This window comes from Rhinatrema bivittatum, chromosome 2, assembly GCF_901001135.1.
Source record: "Rhinatrema bivittatum chromosome 2, aRhiBiv1.1, whole genome shotgun sequence".
NCBI lineage: Eukaryota > Metazoa > Chordata > Amphibia > Gymnophiona > Rhinatrematidae > Rhinatrema > Rhinatrema bivittatum.
Window position 1 is genome coordinate 395,672,664 of NC_042616.1, and position 14,777 is coordinate 395,687,440.

Consider the following 14,777-nt stretch of genomic DNA (forward strand, 5'->3'; position numbering starts at 1 on the left):
CGAGAGGCACTGCAGGATGCTGGAAGCTCCAGAAAGTTGTGCATGTCTGCTGAAGCTTCTATCTTCTCCACCTAGAAGCTGGAAAGCTGATCCGCCAGTGGGCTTCTTGACCTAGTGAGATGCTATTCCCAGCCCACTCTGATATCACACCAGCCCCAGGTCAAGAGGCACTGCAGGTGTAACTTGTGCGCGCCGGGCCGGCTGCTGGCGCGCCATGTTCTGATCTGGGGGCCGGTTGGGAGGCCGCGGCCACGCCCCCAGGAACGCCCCCGAATGTCGTGTCGCCCCCCGACACGCATCCCGGGACTTGCACGCAACGCCGAGCCTATTCGACATAGGCTTGGCGCACGCAGGGGGAGGTTGGGGCAGGTTTTCGGGGGGTACGCGCGTATCTTACTTGCATACCCCTTTGAAAATCTGCCCCACAGAGTGTCATATTGTCTTTCTTACAGTCTCTCTCTCCCTCCCCTCCCCCCCAATATGATCACTTGTGCGAGCATGTTATTAAAATATGAACATAAAGGGTGCACACATATGCGCGGCAGGGATATTTTAAATGATACACTTGTACTTGCGCACATAATATAAAATTATGAGTATCTCTGCTCATGTGCCAATGGCTGCATTCCTTTTAAAATCAGCCAGTTAGAGTAGAGTTGGAGTAAACACCTGACCCCAATAATAAAAACACAATAAAGTCAACTTCACTAGAAAACAGTGAGCCCAATATTAAAAAATAACCAGCTATCTAAGGGGCTTGTTTACTAAGCATTTTTCCCATAGACACAGAATGGGAGAAAAAACCTTAACAAATCAAGCTCTAAATTAGCCAGATATAACTTATCTGGCTAATTTGGAAGGGATGTTCAGTGGCACAGAATACACCAGGATAGGTTTTAGTGAGCGGATAAGTTATATTTGACTAACTTTAGACCTGTTACCAATCAGGTCTAACTTATTTGGTTAACTTAACTGGATAATTCAGAATATTAGCACTTATCTGCTTAAGTTAACTGGACAAGTAGCTCTTCCATGATCCACCCACATCCCACTACAAGTTATCTGGTTATCTACTTTGCTGGCTAAATATTTATTCAGCTACGTGGTGACCGCATTAGTGACTGCCATATATGCAGACAACCAGCAAGGACTGAATTGCACAGGCTGAGTAAACATGCGTGGGAGTAGCTTGCTTATTACGGCGGTTACTACCCCTAACCAATTAGCTAGATACTTCACTTAGATGCAGCTCCAGCACTGCTATCTACATCGATGGCGGAGGTGGAGGGGAAATAGAACAAAAAAGTTACTTATAAGGGCCAAGGGTAACAGATAAGTATGAAAAAAATAAGTGTGAAAGCTTGCTGGGCAGACTAGATGGGCCGTTTGGTCTTCTTCTGCCGTCATTTCTATGTTTTTATGTTACTTATCCAGCTACGTAGTGCGGAATATTGGCCGCAGTATTATTTCAGTATATTTCATGCAGCTGATAGTAATCTTACAGAGCTTTTTCAAATTGTCAGATCTTTAACTGATTCTCAAGACAAGTTTGATCTAGATGCTACAGCCAATACATGTAATTAATTTGCTGAATTTTTTATGAACAAGATTTAAAAGATATGTGATACATTTGTATCTGACTCCAATATCTCAAATGAGAGTACTCTCCCATACAATCCTCTCTGGGCAAAGTTTGATCTAATTTCAAGCAACAATATATCTTGTATTACTGCAAAAATGATGTCCTCTTCATTCCCACTTAAACCTTATCATAATTCTGTACTGAAACTGGTCATTGATTATATTTGTCCAACAACTGTAGATATCACTAACCTGTTCCTAACTGCAAGAATATTTCCTTCTTCATTGATAAAACGTTCGGTAGGACCCATACTGGAAAACGCCAATTCCGATCCCTCGTTGTTATTCAATTATCACTCAATCTCCTCCTTACCGTTCTTAAGAAAAGTTATATAAACAGCAGTACTGGAACAGCTCACCAATTCCATTGACCAGTTTCAGTTCAGCTTCAGAAAGACTTTCAGTAATGAAACCATTTTGCTCTCCAATTTTGACAAAATCATCAGGGTCTTTGATACGAATATTAATTATATTACAGTTTTATTAGATGTACCTGCTTTTGATACCCTCGGTCACAACATATTCATCTCTAGGTTGCATTCCTGCGGTATTGCAGGCACAGTTCTCACATGGTTTTACTCATACTTAACAAATCGCTCACAATAAATCAGAATAGGAAATGTGATCTCAACTTGATTTATAGTAACTACTGGTATGCTGCAGGTTTCAGCCCTGTTAATAACTCTTTTCAATATTTATCTGACTCCACTTTGCAAAGTCCTGGCCTTTCTCAGTGAGATTTACAAAATTTACAGAGACATCCGATTATTTGTCCCCAATGAATCTTCATGGTCTTACACATTCAAACTGGTATAATAATGCCTGAATTCAGGGAAATGTTGGCTGCCTCAAAATAAGCTTAAATTTAATGTAAAAAAATTGAAATAATCTCTCTTTCCAGTATTAAATCACTATCTATTGAATATCCAACCACTTTTGATTTCCAAGCAGCCCCATTCCAATTTCAAAGCAAGTCTGAAATTTAGGTGTTCTTATTGATTCAATCTTATCCTCATTTTATAAACCACATCTATTAAGACAGTTAAATCCACTCTTGGAATCATAAGATTTTTGTTTTGTTCTGCAATATCTCATCCTAAATGGATTAGATCAGTGGTCCCCAATCCTGTCCTGGGGGCCCACCAGCCAGTCCGGTTTTCAGGATATCCACAATGAATATGTATGAGAGAAATTTGCATATTATGGATTACTAAAATTCTTTTTAACTACATTGCTCTATCCAGAATAGTCCAGAATTCAGTTGCAGAGTGTTGCGTTCGTGCCTGCTCTTCGCCCTCGCTCCACCCTCTCTACCTCTGTGGCGACTCCCTCCAGGTCTGATGGATAGCTTGCTGCCGCGGCGTCTCCATGCCACTTCTCCCCGGCGTTCCCGGACCGGCTCGACACTGCGGATCCGCCGTGTTCCTGATGATGTAGGGCGCACGCACGCTCCTAAGTATGTACCAGCAAGGGCGCGTACCTCAGGGGCGTCCCCCTGTATTGACGTCATCCGCTTCCAACATAAAAGGTCTTCACTTACGCTTACGACTTGAGTTAGCAAGGATTGATTGCGGGGATTCATTTGGACCCGCTTCTCTCTAACCTGCTCTGCCTCCTCGGACTTACCAGGGGTACCCGCTCCTCAGGGGCCTCGCTCTCTTTTCTTGATTTCAGATTGCAGACAGGAACCGGTACTCGCTCCTCGAGGGCCTATGTTCCTGAACATTCAGAAGATTCTCTATTGCCTGGAAGCGATCGCAGATACAGACATTGTGAGTTACTATTTCAGATTACAGATAGGAACCGGTACTCGCTCCTCGACGGCCCATGTTCCTATACACTCTGAAGATTCTCTACTGTCTAGAAGCTATCGCAGATACAGACATTTGTGAGTTACTATGTCAGATTGCTTATAGGAACCGGGTCTCGCCTTGTGGACTCTTGTTCCTGAATACACTGAAGATTCTCTACTGCCTGGAAGCCATTACAGATACAGACAATTGTGAGTTACAATTGCTCTCTCAGAGCTTTCCCTGGAACCAGGTACTCGCTCCTCGAGGGCCTAACTCTTTCCAGCTACTGAGCCTTCTTAAGAATCTATGTGAGTGTGTCATCTACTACTGGCTATGTATACAGCATACCCTGTCTACTCACTATCTATAGTCTCTCTACTGCTCAGCAACCCTGGGATCGCTGTTCCAGTATCTGAGGGACTTCAGCCCTGCCGGGCATATCAGCTCGCTACTGCCACCTCTGGTGGTTCGACTAATCTGTCTAATAAAAGAATTATCTGTGTCTGTCTCCATACTCAAGCCTAGCCAGTGGTCCCTCTCAGGATATCCTCCTGGGGACACTGTCATCTGCCATCGGCCCAAGGATTCACCTATTTACATTAGAGTGCTCAATCCTCCCACTTCAGGAGCTGAGCACAACAGACCTCTACTCTCATCTGCTTGCTCCTCTCATCAGCATAGCAGATCCGTACAGATTGCTAACTCCGCCCACAGAGCATAACAGATTGCTAATGCCTCCCCTCTGGAGGAGCAGATCCTAACACAGAGATACTAACTGGGGTTAAAATGTGTGATCATAACTCTCATTTTATCTTCTCTACACTGGTTGCCAATACATTGGTGAATTCAATACAAGGTTGCCTCTTTCATACATAAACTTTTAAAAAACGATGCTGTGACTTGAATCAATAGCATATTGTGGATATACAGACCTTCAAGAACTTTCCTCTCAATTAATAAACACCTCATTGATATTGTCCGATGATCTGAAGTCCGCAAAGCAATGTGACAAGGCAATAGCTAAAGCCAGAAGAATGCTGGGCTGCACAGAGAGAGGAATAACCAGTAAGAAAGAAAGGAGGTGATAAAAGAAGCTTATTAACCAGTAAGAAAGAAAGAGGTGATAAAAGAAGCTAAAGACTTGGCTATTCAGCCAAGCGTTCCCTGAGAGCTAAGATCCGATGAATCGAACTTTATAGACGCTGATCCACCAACCCCACTGTAAATATGTTTTGAATTGTACTTTATTTTAGCTAATCGTGTTTTGAATTGCAGTCCATTTGTTTCACTGTAAGTTCATTTTCAACCTGTTCCAATGTATCTGCCCCAGAGGCGACAGTTCTGTTCTCTGTAAACCGGTGCGATATGTATTCTATACAGGAACATCGGTATATAAAAATTATAAATAAATAAATAAATGCCCTTATACATGTCCTTGGTGAGGCATCACCTGGAGTACTGTATTCATTTCTATATTTGACAAAGGCTAGAGACAGGATGGAGCCAGTACAGAGAAACGACCAAAATGGTGTGGGATCTGTACTGGAAGATTATGAGGAGAGGCTGAAGGATCTGAATATGTATATCCTGAAAGAGAGGAAGTGCAGGAGAGTTATGATACAGACTGTCAGATAACTGAATGGTTTTAATGATGCATGTTCCTCAAATCTTTTCCAGAGGAAATCAAAGAGACCTAGGGTCATGATATGAAACTTCAGGGGGACAACTCAGAACCAATGTCAATTGGTTCTGAGTTGTCCCCCTGAAGTGGCATACCAAGCATCCACCACCCTTCATAGAGAGGGTGGTGGATGCTTGGTATGCCCTTCTGGAAGAGGTGGTGAAGACAAAAACAGTAAATGAATTTAAAAAAGACATGGGATAAACACTGTGGATCTCTAAAGGCTAGAGTTGGAAATGAAGAAAAGGATGCATTTGGGGTAACCAGCAGGGAGCAGCAGCAGCTACCTCAGGTAGGGGAGGGGGAAGGAGAATTGGGTTTAGATGATAACCAACACTGGGCCCTGAGTTTTACAGTCTAGTGTACTGATGTACATAACTTTAGGAAAAAGCACAGGACTGCTTCTTCGGCCAAAAGCAAAGCATGTTCAAGCAGTAGCACTATATGAGTTATCAGGAAGTCTGCTCTCCCTGTAAAAATGTTGCTAGCAGTAATTTTGTTATGGGTTTGAGAGTTGATTGGTTTTGATTTTTAATATTACTACTCTTAGCATTAGGCTTGGAGGTAAACCTGCATGGATCAGCAGTTACTACTCTTAACAGAATCATGGGGACAACCTGCATGGTGTGGTAGTTACTACCATAAGAAGCTTGCTGGGCTTTTTCTACCTTCATTACTATGTTATTATGAAGTTCATTCTCAAAGTTGATACACCTCACAATTACTAAGGACAGGGCTTACCCAGTGGCTGGCCCACACATATGAACCATTGCTTGCAATCTGTTGCCCAAAGGTCTTCAAGAAAGCATTAAAGACTCACTTATTCTCTCAGACACTTGAAGCACAGTAACTGTTACACCTGAATCAGGACCCTAATGCAGCCATATTTACAGACCGCCCAGTTTATGTCTCTTTTGAGTCAGTTTTATTGTTCTATTGTTTTTAATTTACGTATGTCAACAATTGTAATCCACTTTACATATGAATGCAGAATATAAATTTTTTAACTAAATAAATAAGTAAATAAATTATGGAGTGTGAGGCCTGAAACTCCAGATTTCTATCACTTTTTGGAACAGCTCCTGGTTGTAGGATGGGTAAAGAGGTTAATTACTTGTCCAATTTAATATCTCACCACCCACCACCGATTCCAAACAAAGAAAACATGGGGAAAAGGGTCCTCTTTCTTCAAACATAAAACAAAAATCTTGCACTGTTTTTAGGTGCCACATGCTCTTAAGTAGGCAGGAATCCACCACTGCAGCAACCTCTCAGGGATTGCTGTAGCAAAGTAGTAAGCTCCAACTCCTGTTTCCTCACCTCCTAAAATACAGTCAGATTCTAGTGGAGATCTTGAAAAATCATTAAACAATATTGACTGAAAAGAAGACTACACAATCTATATTTCAGTTACCGGAATATGAAATTTCACTATCCATCTGATACACCATTGGACCCTTATTGCTTAATGCAATGCCAACTGTAAATCGATTCTAACTCAATAGCTGACTCAAATGGTACTGTTTGATTACATTTGTTGTAATTCTTGGTAAAAGGCAGAATATCAAGTATCTATAAATGAATAAATATATATGTGGGAAAACAAAACAGTCACTATAGTTAAAGATCGTCTTTCCAATGAGTTATTATTAAAAGTACAAAAGGCAAACTATTAGCTTTATATTAAAGTGCTTTTGCAAAGAAGCTATTTTTTCTTTTTATTACATTATCCATTTTGTCTAAATGAAAGGGCCTTTGAGTTCCCACACATTTCTAAGGCCAAGTTCCTCTTTGGCAGTGCTAATTCCGAGCAACTAAAACAAATTTCTGTGATAATGGAGGATGTAATAATTGAAATTGACAAATTAAAGAGGAACAAATGATCAGGACAGGATGGCATCCACCCAGAGTCTTAAAGAAGCACAAACAAAAAACTGCAAACATGCTACTAGTAATCTGTTACCTATCAAACACCTAAAATATCTGAAGATTGGAGAGTGGTCAATGTAATGCCAATTTTTAAGAAAGGCTTCAGGGGTGATCAGGGAAACTATAGACTGATGAGCCTGGCATTGTACCGAGCAAAACGGTAGAAGCTATTCTTAAAAACAAAATCACTGGCCACATAGATAGATAGGGCTGAATGGAGAAGAGTCCTGCTTTACAATCTTTTAGATATTTTTGAAGGTGTAAATAAACATGTAGGTAAAGATGAATCAGTGAATAAAGTATATTTGGATTTTCAGACGGCATTTGACAAAGTCCCCCATGAAATACTACTCAGAAAATTAAAAAGTGTTAGGATAGTAGGCAGTGAGGATTTGTAAGTGATGAAAAGACATGAAACACAGGGTAGGACTAGTCAATTTTACAAATGGAGAAAGGCTGTTAGTGCAATGCCACAGGGATTGTTACTGGGACCTGTACTATTTACCATTCATAAAGAATCTGGAAAAGGAAATGGAGAGTGAACTGATCATATCTGTAGATATAAAATTATTCAAAATTGTTAAAACAGTAATGGATTGCAAGGAACAGTAGAAGGTCCTTGTGAGACAAGAAGACTGGGCATCTGAATGGCAGATGAAATTTAAAGTAGAAAAGTGCAAAGTGACGAATGGAAGGAAAAATAATCCCAGCCCCAGGTATACAAGGCTGGGCTCTGAATTGGGAACTACCAACCAGGAAAAGGACCTCGGAGTCCTTGTGGACAATACATTGAGCTCCTCTGCTCAGTGTGCGGCAGTGGTCTAAAAACAAATAAATTGTTAGGCATACTAGTGGTTAGAACAGTGGGTTACGAACCAGGAGACAGGGTTTGAGTCCCACTGTCGCTCCTTGTGACCTTGGGCAAGTCACTTTACCCTCCATTGCCTCAGGTACAAACTTAGGCCTGGATTTATCAAAATGCGATAAGTATCGCATGCGATAGCAAAAGGGGTGTGTTTTATGCTAATATACAGTTTATCGCAATTTGCGCTAATTACCTATGTGAAGAGCTAAGTTACCACAAATTATAATAACATTTTCAGACTTTGCGATAAGTGCCAGACCTGTTGTATTTCCTGCAGCCTAGACGCTGTATTTAAGGGTATTCCTTCGTCTAACTTTGACAAGCAGGAAGTGACGGAGGAGGTTCCATATATGGTAAGGACCAGCTTGGTGGCCATTTTATTCTAAGTCCTTATATGGATGATGACATCACTAAATACCCGATGGAGGAATATCCCGCGGCCATCTTTAATTATATTGAAAGCAAAAAAAATGTGTCTATTATAACTTGTAAATGGATTTCTGCAAAAGCTAACGTTTACCCAGTTGTATGCTGCTTAAAGAGACTGATATTCTCTATCGATGACATGTGCAGTGCTTCAAAAACTTCTTGCTTAAAAAGTGGCCCCTCATCATTAGACAGGTGGGCAATGTAAAAGGGTTCTAACGTTAGCGGGGTCCAAGACGGGAAACAATAATATTGTCTACTATAGCAGCCACAATATTAATCCATCTGTGGAAAATTACATTAGCCGACTCACGATGAAAGTAATGTACCACTATCATATTCATTAATACTGAGAGTGTTAAAGTCAAAGTTAGACGAAGGAAAACCCTTAAATACGGCGTCTAGGCTGCAGTACAATTGTCAGCCATTTGGAAAAACTGAAGCAAGATCAATAATAATCGGGCGGACGTAAATTTTGATTAAGGGTTGGTTTTCCACAACTTTCCACAAACATTTCTTTACATATTTTTTAGATTCGAGCAATATGTTTTAAACATGTTATTCTGGCATTGTTGTTGCAGCGTGAAAATATTTTAGGATCAGCGAATAGAGCTGACCATTTCAAAGCGTTATAGTAAGTGTCTCTTCCTCTGCTAGCCATACATAAAATTGATAGCGATACAGCATCAATAAGCTCGTTCATATTTTTATTTTTTGTCTTGTTTAGTAGGCTAGTTTAAGCCCACTTTCAGCAGTATTGCTTTCCTGGAGCTCGCTGAAGAAGGAGTTTTAATACTCCAAAACCCTGCAGCGTCGGAGGATTAACTTCAGGACCAGATCAAGGAGATAAGTGCACATTATATAAGTTTTAATTGTGCACATTCTGAAACAAAAAACTGATAGCCACAGCCATGACATTGACACCGTGACCAATGTTTACACAATTTGAAGTGCTTTAAGGCTAGACTAATAAGCCAATAACACTGAAAGAGCAAGTTCTCTGGCTTTAAAGACTTATTCGGTAAAGTCTGAAAGCACTGGAGGCATTATATGATGTCACTGTGTATCTCCATCAAAAGATATGATTAGAATTATTATATGAGCAGAATATATATTTTTATGTTGAATTCTTGATTTCTGCGTTTTTTGGGGTTTTTTTATTCTTTTCTGCTGAACTAGAGCAGGATTGAATATGTTTTATCGTTAACCACCAAAAGCAATGGATCAAGTGGCATACAAGTGTTTTAAAGAAAAATAAATAAATACATCAAAAGTTACACCCCTCTCATTGGTTCTAGGACCAATTGCTCCAAGAAGTCATTTATGTCATCTGGGAACTTAACATCCCTGAAATGTGTGATGAGACAGTCATCCAATCTCCCTTTATTACTGTGTTCCCATGTTTGTTAGCCTGACTCATCTTTATAAGCATTTCACAATCTACTTCACCAACCTAGTCGGAGAGACAGTAGTGAAGTCTGACTGATGCAATCCTCCCTATCACACATAGAAATTCCTAAATCTAAATAAATATATACATACAATTGCTGTAAAAATATGAACTGGAGTTGCAATTTCAGTGGGGAGTGTATTCCATAGTTTAACTAAAGTCAGCATATTTAACTATTTCTTTCCAAGGAGGCTGAATTTTTTCGATAGTCCAAGTGGATTTCCCTCTGCTTTAGCCATATTATAAGAATGAAAATCACCCCCTACTAGTTCTCAGAAAGTCAAAATATATTTGGATCAGGTTGTAGTGGCTCCTAATTGCAGCCTTTTCTCCCACCCCCGCTCCACTCCCCTATGGAGAAGAACAGCCTAAAATACATGGGTGTGCATGCAACAACAAAAAAAACCCTGTCAGTTTCTTCTGAAGCAGGAGTTAAATTTCTGTAAGAAACTGAATCCACTTATAAGTCTTGAAAAAGTTCATGTTTAGACTGAGATGATTTTTTTTTATTGCACTGTCAGCCTACATTCTGTCTTCATGCTGAACTTGGAAACGATGAAGGGAGTGGGATGCAATTATGCAATAACATTGAGTTGGAAGATCTAAACATATAATTTTAAAGTGCAGTTTAATTTAATGCAATGTTTTGACATGAGGGATGTCACATGAGGGAAGTCACTAGACAGGAAAGTGGCACTCACTCCCCTTATTTAGAAAGTATTGTCAGAGCAGCAAAATTGCCATCAGAAAAATACTGTGCGCTCCTTGCAGCCAAGCACTTCCTTCTTTTTGCCCAGAATTTTCCTTCTGTTCCTTTGAACTTCCATCTCCACTAGAACTGGCATCTGCTGGGCTATGGCAACATAGGCCTTCATTCACCACTACTCAGGGCTTTTCCACATTTTCTAAACCCTCTCCCCTTCCCTCCTAGATTAACCATCATGGCCACAGCCCTTGGCCAAGGTCCATACACCATGAGCCCAATGAGAACCCAGTACACATGCACTCGACAGGAGATGCTGCTGTGTCATAGCTAAGACTCCTTCCCCACCAGCATCCAAGGCCTGTGAGCATTGCCTCTGCGGCATACCTAGCCCAGGCATGGAGCTTAAGGAATCAAACCCAGATTATCAGCATGGCAAAGTCCGGTACTAGCAACGAGCTATCAGGCTGGCACTAGCAAGTCCTCTTAATGAAAACAAATTATAACTAAATAAAAGTTCTGTGAAATCTGGTCTTCAAAGGAATAGCACTAACAAAACAATTTATATAATTCAGCTAGCAGCCAATTAAAAATGACCCCCCCCACACCACACACACCCACACACACACTTCCTTCCTGCTTTTTATTTCTCTTTTGTAGAGATAAAAACTAAAATCTTGACAGCTCTTTCCTGCTCAGCCACCTCCATCATTAGGAAGCTAGGTAAATGAAGAAACTATTTATTTATTTATTTTATTTATTTATTTAAAAGCTTTTATATACCGGCATTAGTGAGCAACATCATGCCGGTTCACATTTTAACAAAATGAGTGGAAAATACAATAAAACAAGGAGATAAGGGAGGGGAGTCAAAGCCAACTGGGCAACGATAGTAAAGGTTTGAAAGAAAGAATAAATAACACAATCACAAGGCAAATTCAAAAAACTGAAAAACTTACAACAATTCAACATGATATTTACAACAGAATAGAGAAGGATACAAAGAGATTAAAATCTATGTAAGGGTGGAGAAGAGAGGAGAGGGCACGAAGTTCTCAACGTAGAAGCTTGGATCAAAGTACAAGAAAGGGAGGGTGGAAGCCTGGGGTCCAGAAATACGGTAAGTGGGGGGAAAGGCTTCGAGGAAGTAAGAGCCTAGAAGAGGGGCTCAGGAGGCAGGGAAGCAAGGAGGCTAATCTGGGTAGGCCTGTTGAAACAGCCACGTTTCTAATTTCTTTTTGAATTTATTCGGGCAGGATTCTAAGCGCAGCATCATGGGCATGGAATTCCAACGTGTGGTGGGGGGGTCGGCGATAGTAAGAGCTCGTTCTCTAGTGGAAGAGAGGTGTGCTGTTTTCAGAGAAGGGGACGTGCAGGGTACCTTTGTGAATTGTTTTTGTGGGGCGGTTCTAGTGCCTAGCACTGAAAGGCATATCCAGAAACTACCACATGAATACTTCCATGCAGGACTCTAACTGTTATATGCCAAGCAGGAAGATTACATTTAAGGGTCTAGCGTTTATAAAATATGGAAGGTGGCTCTGAACAAAAGGTAAATTATATAATTTATTCTGTGCCAGTGTAAAAACGAAACAAAATATATTAAGGCAAAAAAAGAAAGGATATACAGAACATTTTTTTTTTTTTAAAAGGAAACAAGAACTTAGTCCCCTGTGACATGGACTATTGCCTGGGGCAGGGCACAATATTTGTGTGCAGCTGAGGACTGCAGGGCTGGGGAGAAAATTAGTAATGGGTGAGGCAGGCAGGGGGAAGGGAGAAGCAGACAAGGAAGGAACATGTCAGACGGAGAGGGGAAAAGGAAGTAGGCGGGTGATGTAGGGAATACAGGAAGGGGTGAAAGGGAACTGCCTTAGGACAGCCCAGAATTTAAAGCACCAGTGCACCAAAAAAACCCCTTTTGCTGCAGCTGGCGTCCTATCTGCAGTTCCCGCCCGCCCATCCCATCATCAGAAGAGTTAGGAAAATAACTTAGATAGTTGCACCACATTCGGGGTGGCCAGATGATAAGACAGGGCGAAGCGAAGGAGCCCACAACAGAAGTTAACTCAAAAGGCAATTAGGGGCACAGTTAATTAAGTGTGATAGCAACTCCCATGCTTCAACGGCGGGGAAAAACTCGAAGACAGAAGCTACGAAGTCGGGGCTCCAGACTTTTATGAAACTGGGCCCCGGCCATATCACATGCTAAGTAGCACCCACATTTTGGAGCTTCAATGGCTGGGTTTGCACTAAAGATTAGGAGCTAACAAAGTAGCCGATGACCTACAGCAAGACTGGTCACCCTGCACGTTTGATAGTCAGGCAAAGTTAAGAGTTACAAGGTTTGAGATATATCAGAGTGATATGCTTCAATATAGATTTACGGGTAGATTTTAAAAACCCTGCGCACATAAATCCTGGTGTTTACATGCGTGGCCGGGTCTTACGTGCGCCGGGCAAATTTTCAAACAGGCCCGGCCGCGTGCGTAAACCCCAGCATGCGAATAAGTGCCAGGGCCTGAAAAGAGGGCGGGAGGGGCGAGGCTGGAGGTGGCAGGTACAGCGGAGCAGTAAGCAACACAACAAAAAAAGGAAAGGTAGGAGAAAGGGATTAGGGGGGTGGAGAGGAGAAGAGAGCAGAGGGGGAAAAGGGAGGGAGTATGGGTAAGGAAGTCCCTTCCCAGTCCGCTCCCTAATTGGAGCGGACTGGGAGGGAACTCTGGGAGGTCCGATTGCGTCGCAGTGCGTAATCTTATAAAATTGCCCCCCCCCGCACGCTCCGCCCTCACATCCGCGAGATTATAAAATCTCGCGCACATGTGCATGCAGCCATGGGGTTTTATAACATGTGCGTCCATGTGTGCGTGCCGGGAAGCACGCGCGCGCACCTTTTAAAATCTACCCCTTAATGTTCTATGTAATTTGAATGTTTAATGGAAGCTTGTGCTGTGCCAAAATTATGGGGTATAAAGATGTTTTTCGTTATTACCGGAGACTTGTGTCCTTCATTTAAAATGTTGCAAGACAGAATTACGCTTTTAGAAGGGAGGAAACTTGCACTTTCACATATTGAGATATTTTGAATCGTTTAATTATAGCTGCTACTTCTAAAACAGATATTTGATAGTTTGTACTCCTAGAAATAAGTTCTTATGCCTGGAAGCTTATACAAATAGCAACTGTTCCCAAAGTAATACATCTTCCTGTAAAAATGCATCCATAAAATAAATCCATAAGCAGAAGACAGAATCAGATTTGCTAAATAAAAATAAGAAACTCTCTCAGGTTGTCACTAATCACAGTTGGACTCATTTTACAAGCGCGGATAGCAATGTGCTAGCCAGGAGAGTTTATGTGCAACTTTATTACCCATGCAAAAAAGCCAGGCAGAAAAAATGAGCAGAAAATTTCCTGGAAAAATATTTGCAAAAACAAATGTATTATTATTTTTTGTGAAAACCAGCCTGTAAAGATGTTTTCGTGCACCAGTTTTCACGGAATTTGAATTAATGAGCTGCTTCGCATGATAATGCATCATAAGAGCTATTAATTTAGAAGCTGAATACAATTTTGTCCCTGGCAAACCCCGAGCAAAATCTTACTATTTGCAAAAGTGAAATTTTTGTTAATGTCGAGTCATGTTAATACCCCCCTAAATAATGTGCATTATTGCAAATAAAGTACACTATTTCAGAATTTTACATGTAAAAAAGTTTTCTTATTAGTACATCAGCCTCCTAATCCTCCTGCTACCCCTCTGGATATGAGAGTAAATTAATACCGATCTGAGAACATGAACGTGTGCTTTTTAGCAGGCACAGCTGATTGTTGGTCTTAAACCCCTGGATCATAGAATATGAAAGAGGCTCACAGTACAGAAAATTCAATTCTCTCATACAACCTTGGTGTATGCTAACAAAACACTGTCTCTGGATGTTGGATTTCATTTTTCATCTTTCCAAACCAAAGCTCAAGAAGAGTTACAATTCAGGTACAACAAGTATTTCCCTGCCACAGAGGGCTCGCAATCTAAGGGCCTCATTTACTAAGCATTTTTACCATAGGCCAGAATAGGAGAAATTTAAAATAACCTTCCTAAACAGGTCATTCATCAAAACACATTAGGGCCTGAATGTACGCTAAATGGCTCTAAAACATGCAATAAAGAGCACAACACACCTTAGTAGGTAAATTTTAAATTTAGTATGCAAGTGGGGGCAGTTAATGGAAATGAGGGTCTGCTGGTGCGGAATGTGGTAGAGTAACGTATAGTAACGCGGGATTTA

General features: G+C 41.1%; 1 protein-coding gene across 1 annotated transcript in view; it reads right to left on the minus strand.

The window, feature by feature from the left end:
- The window catches only part of CTNND2 (catenin delta 2), a 2,320,710-nt gene that overhangs the window by 981,798 nt on the left and 1,324,135 nt on the right, over nucleotides 1-14,777 (minus strand).